This window comes from Atractosteus spatula, chromosome 5 (assembly GCF_055471065.1).
Source record: "Atractosteus spatula isolate fAtrSpa1 chromosome 5, fAtrSpa1.hap1, whole genome shotgun sequence".
Classification (NCBI taxonomy): domain Eukaryota; kingdom Metazoa; phylum Chordata; class Actinopteri; order Semionotiformes; family Lepisosteidae; genus Atractosteus; species Atractosteus spatula.
In genome coordinates this window covers 61533545-61547247 of record NC_142710.1, presented here as the reverse complement: position 1 = coordinate 61547247, position 13703 = coordinate 61533545, and positions in this window count along the sequence as shown.

Sequence of the window (13703 nt, the reverse complement as noted above, 5' to 3'; positions counted from 1 at the left end):
TCTAAATTGTATCCAAATACTTTTATGCAGCTGGTCATTTTGCTGAAAGAATCTTCAGAAAGACCGTGGCCAGATGTACTACAGCAGTGACCCACCACAGATATTAACCCACAACCTTCCAGTGCTGATTCCAGAGCCCTAACTGCTCATCCACAACACTTTTAAGTGGAAAGAAACTCGAACATTCATGCAAACAACTCAGAACCTCTTTCATGTCAGTCTGCTTTGCGTCTTCTTGGTTAGCTCATTATGTTTTCCATTTCTTTAGGTGCCGAGACTCAGCTTTCAAAAACATTTCCAGAGATCCAGATCACCCTAATAATCCATGAACGCAGTTTGTTGCCACAGCCCAGGAATTGGGGGTAATGACACTAAAATGTCTTTATAATAGTTCCATTTACCAAAAACATTTTTCAAGCCTCAGACAATGCGTCACACTTAACAAACGCTGTTTCATCTTTTAGATCATGAAGCTGTGAGGTCTCAACATGGATCCCTTATGCTTCAGGTCTCACAGCAGGCTTTGGAAAGAGATGCTGACTGCAACCCACCTGCAAGAAAAGCTGATTCACTCAGCATTGTTTGGTCTTAAGATAATGCCACTTGCAGCTAATTTGAGTTGACTGGAGCTTATTACGTGACTTACATTTAGAAGAATAGTTTGCAGATGCAACACAGGAATGGAAATGAACCATCTCTTCCCATGATTTCTGTGCTTAGACTTAATTTGTTTGCAGTCCACATTTTGATCAGATATAAAATAACAGGCTTCTTTTTTTCATTGCCATTTCATACATCTACTTCAGGTCCCTGTAAGGTGTCTTTCAGATTTTACATAAAACAATTTAACTTGTCACTAAAAGTCTCACAAAATAATGCTGAATCATTTCCCCAATACTGTATCTTAGATGCCTCTTAAGGGGATAGAAGACTCTTTTAGCCCTCATTAACAGTAAGGTTACTTACTGTTACTTACTGTACTAAATTTTAATTACATTTGGCTGAAGTAAGATGGAAGTCCACTGAAATATAATTTTGTAAAATGTTGCCATTTGTGACTGATAGGGTGTGGCTTACCACGATTAAGAAAAAGGTTTGATAGGGTGTTCCCTCCCCACGTTATAGCTGTGTATCATGATTGTAAAATGTAGCCTATATTTCTAAAATAGCATTGCAGAGCAGGGACTACATAATTTAAAAGAAGAGCTTAAAATGTTACATGAAAGGTATAACCTCTTCCAAGGGCAAAATATAACAGCAAAGAAAGAAACTGTTCACACGGGAAAGCAGGCTAAACTAGAGTAACCAAATTGCAATGTTGAAGCAACAAAGATTATGCTTCCTACAGTAAAGGCAATAGATTATAGGTTCTAATAATAATTAGAATACTATTGATAAAACCTCACATGAGGTGTTCCTTCAAAGACGCTTGTTCAGAGATGTCTGCGGGTCACCTAAGAAAGAGGAGCGTCATCGATAATGCCAGTAACACAGCGTTGATGGCAGATTTGGGGACAATTTTGCATTAATAAAACAGCCTGAGCAGACAGAATGTGCAAGACAAGGCTATCACTTCTGGCTTTCTGAGGACTGACAAGCACGTCGCACTGGAAAACTGCCCTGGTTCACAGGAGTCGATCCAGCCTAAGCAAAGTCACAGCATGAAACAAACACGTGGGGAACAAATTATCCAGCTGAGTGATCAGACTGATATCCTTTCTGCCCTTTTTTATTTATGTATTTCATGAAAACAGCAACATTCTGATGGCCTACAGCAGCGAGTCCTACCACGTGCCAGAATAAATGTGGGATTTTATTAGATCTGGTTTTCCCTCTGGTGCAGTTAATTCTTTTACGATGACACAACTTTGGAATGATACAGTTAAGAATTCACATGCCTTCCAAATCATGACTATTCCAATTTTTCTTGACATAAGCTGAAGAAGAACAAAAAAAAAGTATCTTGGGGATCACCGATGCCAAGTTCACCTTGTTTTTAACCTAATTTACTATTGTAATGAGTCTACAAAATACCATATAATAGTACATTACAAGGTAATTAGTCCATTACATGGTTTGACCGCTATACTGATGAAAATGTTCTAAAGACACAGGATTGCTAGGGGTTGGAACTTCAAATAATTAGGTATCTGAGTAGGCCTATTCTATTTTTAGAAGTTTCAGGTATTCAAAAACTCAACCTCAAATTAGAATGACAGGTCTTAAATCTATTAGCAACAATATTGCAGTAATAGAATCAATCTTGAGTGCAGTGATAAGCATGACAAAATTGCTATAGTTATATAAATAATTCAGGTGGGTAGCTTTGTCAGCATGCGTAGGCTGCAAAGGAACAAGTAAAGGTTTATTCCATACTGAAAAGAGAAGAAAGGAAACACAACGTTTCGGCTGTGGAGCCTTCTTCGGGTTCCTCACACCTGAGGAAGGCTCCACAGTCAAAATGTTGTGTTTCCTTTCTTCTCTGTTCAGCATGGAATAAACCTATTACTTGTTCCATTATATAAATAATACAATTTACGTAAATATATAAAAGGGTAGGAAATACCAGAAGGACCACTGTCAAAGTGCTTTATAAAAAGAAGTCTCAAGTGACCCGGTAATCAATAGGTAATTAAAGGCTGAGTGGTGACCTTCTGAAGGATTGTCAATTTGATCCTAGGATGTAATATGAGAACACACAAGTACCTACAGTAGTTCATAAAGTCTTAGTACTCATAACCCTGTGCTTTTTAGGAGCATGTGTACAGTACAACCAAAAACAGAAATACAAAGGAACTCATTTTAAAGGCAAATGCTCCTTACTGTCTGATGTGGAACCTTCAAATCCAGATTTTATTAATACACGTTAAGGTATAGCATACCTTTTCTTTAGCAAGAAAATAGGAAAATGGGTCACTGGACAAGTGAATCCTCAGATGAAAATAATTAAAGATTAATGCTAAAGCCTGACCCTTCTTAAAAAGACTAATTACTGGTGGGAGTCATCCATCCAGTGATCAGGCCATGTGATACAGGCTCGGTGAACTCATTCCTCAACCTCATATAACATACGCAAACCTTTGAGGTATTGTATCACATGTACAGGACTCCACTAAGCAGTGTTCTTGGAAGACATCAAAGTAAATTATTGATTTGCTGAAGTCAGGTTTGAAGTATTTTTAATTAATGAAGAGGAATGGAAATTGGCCCAAAATAACACCTGAACGTGAATATTTGGAACTAGAAAGCATCTCTAGTACAGCATGTCAGACAGACAGTTTCAGCAAATGTAAATTGGGACAGCTGATCATACTGCATTCTGCATCACTGTCCCGGCTTATATATGTTTGAAGTATATTAGTACTGTTCTCAACTAAATAAAAACAGTTTACACTTTGCTACAGAAAACAACTGTGCCATAAATAATTGAAAAATACTGAAAGAGTCCAAAGACAGGAGATACTGGTACTGTAGGTGTACTGGCTTATGAGAAGACTGGTCCTGGTGTGAGTGTTTGCATGTTTGTGTCTGTGTGTGCTCTGTGAAGGACAGGCATCTCTTCTAGGGTGTATCCCACCTTGAGCCCATTACCAGCTCCCTCATGTACTGGATAAAGTGGATGGATGTTTTTATAACTCATAATACAAGAAAAATAGGGAACTGCAAAATAGATTATGTTTATTATTTCATGCTAGCGTTTAAATAATACTCAGCCTGCGGTTACATGTAACACAAGCCCAAGGTATTTTAAATATTTGTATGACATCGATAACATGTTGAAGTAGGGAGTACAGAAACTTAACCATAATATCCAAAAACAACAATAATAATATATTTTTACCACAGCTCATCAGCAGGAGGTGAATTCAATCTGAGAGATGCTCTGTAAAAGAACATCTGAATAAACACTGCTCAGCAGGCTTACTAAATGAAAACCTAGCTATTTCTGTGATATACAGTCCGCTGTGCATATTGATTAATTGATCATATTTGTTGGTACACATTTCACCAAGTGCTTCATTGAACACTTGCTCCAATGAAAAAGCATACAACATAATGTCGCAATGGCTTGAAATAATGAAACAATAATCATTTTTTGTAGTAAGGCAATGCATTAATAAATTGCTACTTATTGATTATACTGGGAACACATCTAATTATGACTAAGGTTAAGAAGTAAACTATTGTCAAGAACAACACTCACAATTCACAATGTTATCTAATCTCTCTCTTAGATGTCATTTTCAAGACTCTGATATTTAAGTGTTGCTTCAAATTAACAATTAACAATTGAATTAACAATCCCCCCACACTAAGGCAACACCAGCCTTCTGATAAGCGTTACTTTGCCAAAACAATATGATCTGCTGAAATTGCTATTCATTAGTTTGCAATGGCCTTATTAAATCTACCATGACAGTGAATTAAGACTTGAATCAAGCAGTTTCACTTGGGTAGTTAGAATTTAATAAGTGCAGCAACCAACCAAATTTTGATGCGAAGACCACAACAGTAAAATGTGATGCTACAGCCAGTCAAGGTTTGTAACCAAAGATGTCATACCCACAACAGACAACATAATAAACAGCCTTCCCAATTGGTGATCAGTTGCTTTTGCTTGCTAGATTTCTGTCTCAAACAAAAACTGTATGCAAAACAAAGACAGCACTATAGATTTCTTAAATTTGCAACCTGACTAGGAGAAGCTGGTGCTTTTAGGAAGGAATACGGGAGGTTTTCCCTTTACGGTATACTGTACTCAATACTCAATAATTAAATAGTCACTTCAGTCCAGAGGCATTAATGAACTCCTAGTCATTTAGTGAAGTGCGTTGATGGAAAGCCTGGAGTGTCTGGTGCTGTTCCTCTGTATGTTTCTCCTCTTTTCATCTCCCTCTGTAGCTGTCCACTTTCACTTGCCAGGCTTCAAAGTACTGCACACTGACCAGTTTCAATCTATGAAAGGCAGTTTCTTGTAACTGAGAGCACAGGTGGAGAGTTTCCAGCTTGAATGTTCTCCTTTGACATGGATGGAGCACTACAGAGGGATGTTACAGCAGGTTCTAGGCACTGCTATTGTTTCTGAGACCAAAAGACTTTTTTTCTGAAGTGGTATCAGAGTAAAAAGTGTCTAAACGTTAGCCAGCATTTTAGCTGCCTTGCTTCGTACGAAAGTAATTCTGTGAGTGCACCAGTTTGGATTGTCAGTGTCACGTACTGTACCTGTGATGTGTCAAGTTCTTAATGTATAATAATTTTCAAACCTGATTTGAAAACAAATAATACCACCAAAATATTTTTTGCATTATTATGAGAAAACATATACTGTAGTATTATGTTGTTTACAGTAGAAACTGATTGAATATTTTTATATAATGCATTTTTTCAATAGCCAATTCATTTTTGTTAAGGAGCTCTCGTTATTTCACAACAGTTATTACATGTCCCTACTGAATAAAACAAAAATTTATTTTTCAATGGTTATCATATTCATATAACATACTAGTGCTGCAAAGCACATAAAAAAATGAAGGACCCTACAGAGTCTGATTAGAGCTGAACTGCGCCAGTACATTACATAAGAAATTTGCAAATACAGTATCTTGAGCTAAGACTGACCACTACATTAGTCATCATTTCACTTTATAACAGAATAAAAAATACTACGTTAAATATTGGACTTTGTTTTTCTAAGTTTGACTTTTCATTTCATTTAGACAACGCTACACAAAACTTGCCCGTATTTTGTTTAGTATGGAAGGTATTTGTGTTTAATCTTGCCACACAACTTAATCCTTTAAGCCATTAGCTAATGGAATGAAGATGAAACCCGAGAAGGAAATAGCTCATGATGTGCCCAGCTTAATTTAGAATTTTGTTATTTGGAAGAAGAAGGTGGAGGAAGGTTTGATACGAAAAGAAAGGACATTTTCAGGGCCCTCCAGAATTTAGAACATTAATTGAGGTACTATGATATCTCTTCTACAGGTTCCAAGGTCACTGATGGACAACAAACTATAGAAATGCACAAACAAATCAATGATTGATCATTCTTCATCCTGTCACGAAAACAAAAGAAACTGCATTGACTTAAGCATACATTAATTCAGTTGGACCAGAATGAAACTGCATAGCAAGCACGCAGTGGGACTACTCACTTTAGTCACTTTGCTGTCTCATGACTAGGGTACAAACTTGACAAACCTGAACATATTTTTTATTAAAGATTTTGCTCTGAGAAAATAAGGCCAAACAAAAAACAGTTTGACCAACTATAGTCCTGCCAAATCTGCAGTCAAATCAAATCTGATCTATTTCAATATAACCAGAAGGAGTTTATTTTCTTATCTGAGAAAAATTAACACATTTCAGAAACAGAATATCTGAGTAAGTAGAGCAGGTTCTTTCCAGTTAAGCACAACTTGACTGATAGAAGGTCAACAACTGCCAGGACTGCACCATGTACACATTTCATCTTATAAAAACACCTGGCAGATATAGAAAACATTCACATGGTGAAAAGCTTCGAAAAGGTAGGTTTTCTATACTTCAGCACCATTTGCCCAGAACTGGATATCATCTATTCTTTTCAATGGCACTAATGTATCAACTTCATTACACAGTGCTACAGCTGAAAAGTAGGTCACATGTGAAAGAATGACTAATTTTATTACCATCAAAGCATTATTTTTATAGATATAATTTGAAGATCTGTCATTTATATTCCCTTCAAAAAAAACATAAAAAGATACTGAAAGAACAGCTGAGATTGGTTTATACTATATACACCAGCTCTCCTAGATCTGATTTTGCCCTGTGTTTTGAAGACCTAGAATGGCATTTTGTTTTGATTAGCATGTGACTGAACATTTTCTATACAAATTTTGATATCTTAGCAACTGTTGCTACTCAACTAAATGGAAAATAAATTTTGCAATCCACATTTTAATGGAACAGTTCACACATACTGGTTTATGTGTCCTGCATGTAACCTTAAAAGTAAAAAAGACTACTTTTAAAAAGATTTTTTATATCTTACATCTATTTTTGGAGGGTCGTTTGTCATCAGCTTCTTCAGCCTAAAAGTCTGAAAGGTTAAAGAGTGAGATACAGTCCATGAAAGTTTGTATAAACTTTGCAAAACTGAACAAGCTCTGTGGAGCAATATTAATTTAAGTAACATATGGAGGTCAATATTTTAATCTGAATTAGACCTTTATCTAAGCAGATCAAAACACTAAATAAATGTTACTGAAGAATAATCAAATATTGTTGAAACATAACCATCCACAACAATTTAATTTTGCATTTTGCCCCTTATGACATTGGTTTGATATTTGTTTCTCTTTCTTATAAAGAGCAGACCTTCTAACTTTTTCCAGACATATAAAGTAATTGGGCTTTATTATTTTAAAATTCGTGAATCTTTAGGATTTAATTTACTGGTCACTATTGATATTATGTAAAAATCTACTGGGCACTATTACTGGGCCTTTTAAATTCAATTACAAGCTGAACATCCAAAAAGAAAGCTCCCCATAGACTTCTATTTTACAAATCTCAATTCTATATAATTTCATAATATTAAAATATGTTTCCTCAGCAACTCCTTTTAACATACCTTAGATATGTATATGCACATGGTTAGGATTGCAAAGCTGTAGTTGTTTTAATACTGGATGAAAACGGCACCTGCTACCTTTAATATAAGCAGTGTTGTGAGTTTCAGAATGACACAGTCATACCCATGCCTGGTCAAAATAAGTTAATAACCTATAAATGCAACTCAGCCATTATACTGCAAGTTAAAGAGGCATGTCAGGAATGTTAAGTCTCTGAACAAGAAATGTAGGTGATTGGTTCCATTTCTCTGACATGAGGACAAAGTGTATTTATGGAAAATAATCACTCTGCTTATAGCACCCCTATACATACAGGATAATGTGTCTTTACCAACGTATTGCTACTTTTAACTGGGCCTGGGATTAATTTTTAATTAGTGAGGATTTGTTCTTTGTAAGCAACAAAGAAAACCTGATTATACTTCTGCAGCTGTGGAAAAACTAAACAAAAATATCACAATTCATAATTAATTACAATCAAGCATGATGCTCATGCATTGTGAAAATCAACATGAGGAGGCTACATTCCGATGAAAAAATAACAAACAGGAGCCGAATGCTTCAATCAAAGGGGTGAACGTCATTCTCCACAGCATAAGAGACAAAGGTCAAAGAGTAAAGGAATATGTGTGGGTACCTTTGAGCTTTTTTATCTCCTGTTTGTTACATTTAGCTTTACTATGCAGTGACTTTGATATTGAAAGACTTGACACATCGCAGTTTTCACCCCTTGAAGATGATGTTTGGGACCATTTGAAGGAAACATTGATTTTCACTCTTTCCAAGTATTTTTGGATTAATAGTGCATAAGGCTGTGAAAGCAAAGATTTGAAACTCTGTGGAATGAACTTTAATTAACTTAACGGATGCTTCTTAAAATGCTTTCACCAGATTATCTTTTAAAAAAACAGGAAATATTGTTAAAACTATGTTTCTTTTCAAACAAATTTACTACATTCCAACTTCACACTCAATTTATTAAAACATGCTCAGAAACCACACAATTTGTTTTCTTTTTTCTACTCTAGAAAGTATAGAAAATCACAGAGCTATTTATGTTTTGTAGAATTTTAGAAGAGACAATAAAGGTGACATAATAAAGACTGAAGAAATTACATGGCCATCATCAAAAAGATATTTTCTGCTCTTAAGATATACTGTATATTGCTTAGAATGAAGCCCTACTAGCCATTATAGGATGTACTGTTCTTCTAATTGGACCTAAATATGCCCATCAATACAAAAAAACAAATTGTAGATATTGAAAGAGTTAAGTTCAGTCCTCATGTGAACCCATTCCTCTTAAATACTATCATACATATAAATTGTGCCTCCCTTTGAGATAATTAACCGTATAAAAAGTTTGAGGAATCCTGATCTTACTTCCTTAAGCAAATTTGGGTAGATTAAAGCACACCATTCCTTATTGTATAACTCCTTACCATCTCACTCATTTTCTTCTTTAGTAAACAACACAGTCAGGAGTTATAGTTTCTGCATTCTTTGATCCACAGTTATTAACTGAATAATATCTCAACCTTTGGCGGGTTCAGAACTCTGCACCTGAATCAGAATCATGAGCTGCATACATGGGCAGGTTGGTAGAATAAGTTGATTACTTTAGGGAAATAAAACAACTTTTTTTAGATGCTAACACTAATATAAAGGACTAAAGGCTGCCTTTCCCTTTTTGTTGAATTCTTAAAAGATTTATTTTCAGCTAGAATTAATCCTCACAACAAAACGTACGTTAGGAACAGAGTATTACAAGTTCTTTAGCTAATTGAAAAAAGAGCTTCTTGACATTTTGTTTTTAGTGCTGGCATGGCATACCAGAGCTCTGGAAGCTATTAACATTAAGAAAGCTCCGCCAAGCTGCCAGGCCTCTTGAGTGTTAGCATGTGTGTACGGAACAAGCAGCCTTTTCCTTGAAAACAAAATCATGACATCTAAGAACCTACTGTAGTTTGCGATGTTAACACAATGAAGTTTCCTCCACTGCTGATATAATTAATAAAGAATTCATTATAAACCTCAGGTTTTAAACAGAGCACCAGCAGGCCTCTGCTGAGATGATTTCCTAATTCATTTCTATGGTTCCAGTCATATTTAACCTGTGAAGAACAAAGCTTAACTTCAAGAGGTTTACATTACGTAGAAACAAGCAGAATGAGATGCGCGACACTCCTACTTTAGTACTTTCAGCATGTCAACAAAAAATGAGAGAAAAAAATGAAAATCTGAAAATGTATTTCCAAATATTGAGGTAGTTCAATTAGGTACAGTAGAAGAAGGCTCCACAGCCAAAGTGTCATGCTTCTTTTCTTCTCTTTTCAGCATCGAATAAACCTTGACTTGTTCCAAATATATATAATCCAGGTATTGGATGATAATCAAAGCTCAATTGGAGTGAAAATTAGAACCCACTACAGTGCTCTGGGTGCAGGGTAACACACCTTTGCTTTATATAAGCTTTCTCCAACTCTGTCCTACATACAGATGTTTGAGTTGACTTACTTAACGATCAATGGCAGGATGAGCTAGCACTTTTTTAAATGGGCACATACTGTACAGTAAGCTATTACAGGCCTACTCTATGGCCTTTTATTCTTAATGTCTTTTATTTAAATTAAGTGTTCAATATTCCATGTGCCACATCAGTCATTAAATAATCAATCACACCTCTGCACATCTTTTGCCAAGACTGCCCACACCCAAGCCCTAGTGCTGAAATGGAATTTGTTATGGGTTATCGACCTGCATCTCTGAGGCTGAATAGACGAAGACTGTATGAGGAGTGATTATTAAAGCTCATAAATTTCCGAATTTTGTATAAATATCATAAACCTCAAGATTTCTATTAGACCTTTCTGTGGTAATATTTCTATTATGACCATGTGTTATGTTCCCATGGTCATGAAGGTTCATTTCATTTAACAACAAGGTATATACATGCCTGACAGGATTGAAAGTGCTAAGTGAAATCTAGGATTATGAACTAGAGGGTTAAATGAGGGAGGAAAGTAATACGAGTTCACAAAAAACACATGATAAAAAACGATTTAAACTCTATGAATAAAACATTACAAAGAATCCACAATTAACATCTATTTATTTAATTGATCATTTTCATCTTCTAGACAACGTGTGAAAGCAGTCCATATTTCTACAATGTGTGCCACATTGTATGGAACAATTTTGACTTTGGGTCCCTGAGTCTTTCTCCTTGGTAAATGTAAGTTTTTGACCCAGTCTTAGGTGTGAAGCTGGTTTTCCTCTAAGATCTGCTGGTACTTTGCATCTATATTCCCCTCAGTCTTGACAAGCTTCCCAGTCCCTGCTGGTGAGAGCAGAACACCTGAAGAAGGCTCCACAGCTGAAATGTTGTGTTTTCTTTCTTCTCTTTTTAGCATGGAAACCTATTACTTGTTCCTTTGCAGTCTACGCAAGCTGACGCAGCTACCCACCTATAACATGATGCTGGAAGGCATGAACTGAATGATGCTCTATGTTGGGTTTGCACCAGACTGAACACTTTTCATTCAGACCAAAAAGTTCAAATACCTGTCTTGTCTGGCAACAAAACCATTTACTATGTGTTTGCTGAATTACTTTAGGTGCTTTGTTGCAAGCACCATGCGGGAGTTGGGGTTTTTTTTCGGTTCCATACAAGCCCCTTTTAACCTCTTTCACAAGTTAGAAATGAGAGGAAGCAATCGAGCCCATCTTGTGCATTTGTCTGCTTGAGGATGTTATCATGCCACTGTCTAGATGAATCCCAGTGAATCAGCTTCAACAGCATGGCTGCGCAGTTGGTTACACACCCCCACAAATCCTGGCGCAATGACTTACGTTGTGATTTCAGGTGTAGCAGACTTACTTAGCTCCCACTTCTGTTCTAGGGTCCGATTTCACTGTGAGTCCTGAAGCAGTCATCTGACCTGGACCTTGTCAATGAATTTCACGATTTTAAATCATTTTTATTATTTCCACTGTTATCATCTGCTGAAGTCAAGCACTAACATGGTGCACATACTGTGTTAGAACTGTTTCTAGACAATGTCCTTTTTTGTTACTGTACATAGCTGCCAGAAACCAACCAATTCTAAATGAAAAACAGTAAGATGTTTTTATGTAGTTTTTCTAGAACCGAAACAAAGTATGAGATCAAACTGTGAATTCTGTACTCTTCTCCATGATCAGTCTTGGCCAGTCTTTAGGACACTTGATGGAAAAAAATAAAGTAGACAAGTTTATCATTGCGAATTTTAACTTTGCTTGTGTACAAACCATGTAGAATGTTTCTGATTCACTTCAGTTTGTGGTTTGACATTTTGATTACATTACATGAGTATTAAATGTTCACATGGGCCTTTTCATTGCCTTTGTTTAATATTCATTATGACATTTTTTACTAGGAAGGCAATTAAGTGATAAAAACAATGGGTGACAAACAAGAGAGGTTGCTCCTAAATAAAAAACTGTTTTGCCATAAAAGAAGTGTTTTTGTTCTAGGACAAAAATTATATGCATTTCATTAATACACATTATTTTTTTACACAAAAAAAAGACAGCAATCAATCACATAAACAGATTTCTTTAGAAATGATAGGCTAATCACTGGTTAAATATCATGACAGTGCCCTTGCTTTAATTTGCAAACCGTTCTCATTTTGATAAAAGACCTTGTTATAAGTTGTTTCTTCCCTTGCATTACCAATTTCAGAGCAGGTCTCATAGCTGGCATTTCACAATTTGCTCTAGAAAGGCACTGCAGTGAATTATGTTTGAACTAATCCCTTGAGAGATTCTTTAAATAAAGCATTCATATGAACTGCTGTTACGGCTTCTGTGTCAAATAAGGTGAACACCTCGTTTAACAATTCATGCAACAGTAATATGGAACCAATGAATAAACGACTTGTTTTTACTTCATATTCTGTACAAAGAATTATCATAAACCTGGACATATTGGCCACCCAGACCCGGTCAATTCAACCTTGCTTTATAGAGCCATAGAGAAACGTCCAGTTCTGCCAACCACTGCAGAAGATACACCTTCAACACTTCTGCTTTGACAGGTGTTAAGTGTGCCCTAGGCCGTGACAGATTAATAAACACAGTCTCATCTCATTACTAACACTCACCAGACAGATCCACAGATGCAACCCTAATTTCCATCTTTTTTTATGCCAAGACAGTTATCAAGAGACATAACAGGAACATGAGCCCAGGACAAGAACAGCACAGAAGTAATTGAATGAATTTTGAAATGAAGAAATCAGGAATTCCAGGACTACAGATGAGTAAAGGGATTATTTGTGCTTCAGACTATTTGCATTTGCTAAATTCTGGACACATTCTTGGAAAATTCCAGCCTTCTGATCATAGAGGTTGATAGGTGACGTTTTTGTAGTTATTTACTGTACCAAACAAAAGTTTAGCTGAAAACATTTTGAGAACCCTCAGAAACAGATATGGCCAACAGGGGAAAAAAATAACTTGAATGCAATGTAAAAGTAATTCTTTCATTTTTTAATGGGAAAAACTTTGGTTGTGTTTAGAAACAGCATTATTTGCTTGGATCATTAATGACATGGGGTACTACTATGCCTCATTTCCACTCCAGGGTTCACTGGCTTAACTCAGGCTATCCCAAACCAATAAAGAGACATATACAAGCACAGGCAGTCATAAGTTCTGGTTCTGTGACTACATAAAGTAGAGCGCTTATGGAACAGCACTTCGTAAAGACTTACCTACATCAGAGACCCTTTAAGTAGACAGTAGAACTTTCCACAACTACAGCATCTTCCATACGCTGAGCTATTGCAATTCTTATTTTGTGTTCAGTGTATGTCTACATTATAACCAGAAGGAAAAAGGGAAAGGAATAAATGTATAAATGAAGCACTAATGTTTGTGTTTACTTACTGTGTGCACTAAACCTTCAGTACTGATAGATTGTTCACTATACAGTATGTACATAACACATATGGTAAAACATGTACAACTGCACACCTGGATTTGCTAGAAGTACAATTACCTTGTTTTAGGCTGTATCAAATACCTATTTTGTGT